General features: G+C 39.8%; 1 protein-coding gene across 3 annotated transcripts in view; it reads left to right on the top strand.

The window, feature by feature from the left end:
- CPNE4 (copine IV) overlaps positions 1–1,376 on the top strand; it is an 853,737-nt gene that overhangs the window by 592,965 nt on the left and 259,396 nt on the right. The window lies entirely within an intron of this gene.

Here is a 1,376-nt window from a genome sequence, read left to right as displayed (position 1 = left end):
ACCAATGAACAGATACCAAAAGAAAAGAATGTCCACACCTTTATCTCAGCGGTTCTGCCAGGCATCTGTGGCCGCTCCAATCCTTCTGCCACGTGGTCTCACCCAAGATGGCAGTTCCTGGAGCAGCCGAGTGTCCCGGACTAGAAAGCAATAGATTTCTTGTTTCTGCCACAAATTCCCCAGCTGTGAGCCTTCCAACTTTCTAAATATTCCTTTATATGTGGTTCAGAGTTCTGGGACCATCCCCTGAGCCTGCTTGGTCAGGTATACTGTGTTGTTGTTGACGGAGCTCTCTGCTACACGTCCACTGATACGCCATCTTGTTTGTTCTCTGCTTTTGAAGTTTTGGCATCCAGAACTGTGAGAAAATAGTATTCTGTTTTATGCTACCAAATTTGTGGAAGTTTATTACCGCAGCCATAGGAAACAAATATATTCTCTAAAGCTTAATATTCTCATCTGTAAATGGGCATATGCTAAGATCTACTTCATAAGGCAATCGTGAGAATTAGATGAGTACACATAGGCACTTTAAAGCAGTACCTGAAACATAGTGTTATCTAAATAGTATCTATTGTGACCCATACATAGTTATGTGACCTTAGTTATATTTGAGATTCTGGTCCCTTCACCTGTTTATTGTTCTTAGATGCCTTCAAGTCAGCTCTGACTCATAACTACCCTGTGCACAACACAATGAAACACTTCCCGGTCCTGCACCATCCTCATAATTGTTGTTACATTTAAGCACACTGTGCCAATCCATCTTGTTGTGAGTCTTCCTCTTTTTCAATGATACAGCACTTTACCAAGCATGATGTCCATCTCCTGGAACTGATTCCTCCTGATAACATGTCTGAAGTATGAGAGGCAAAATCTCCTCATCCTGACTTCTAAGGAGAATTCCATGTGAACTTCTTCCAACACAGAACTGTTTGTTCTTCTGGCAGTCCATGGTATCTTCAATATTTTTCTTCAATATTACAACTCAAATGCACTCCTTCTTTTGTGGTCTTCCTTATTTACAACATTCGCATTCATATGAGACTATTGAAAATACCATGGCTAGTGTCAGATTCACCTTAGTCCTCAAACTGATATCTTTGCTCTTGGACACTTTAAAGAGGTCTTGTGCAACAGATTTGTCTAATGCAACACGTCATTTGGTTTATTGACTGCATCTTCTACAAGTGTTAATGGTGGACTCAGCAAAAAGAAGTCTTTGACAACGTCAATCTTTTCTCCATTTATAATGATGTTATTTATTCGCCAGTTGTGAGGATTTTTGTTTTCCTTACATGGAGGTGTGTAGCCTTTACTGAAGATTACAGACTTTTTATCTTCATCAGTAAGTAATTTAAGTCCTTTTCACTTTC

This window comes from Chrysochloris asiatica, unplaced genomic scaffold (genome assembly GCF_000296735.1).
Source record: "Chrysochloris asiatica unplaced genomic scaffold, ChrAsi1.0 scaffold00028, whole genome shotgun sequence".
In the NCBI taxonomy this organism is placed as follows: Eukaryota; Metazoa; Chordata; class Mammalia; order Afrosoricida; family Chrysochloridae; genus Chrysochloris; species Chrysochloris asiatica.
The sequence above is the reverse complement of the archived record's forward strand: the minus strand, read 5'-3'. Positions and strand labels throughout refer to the sequence as shown.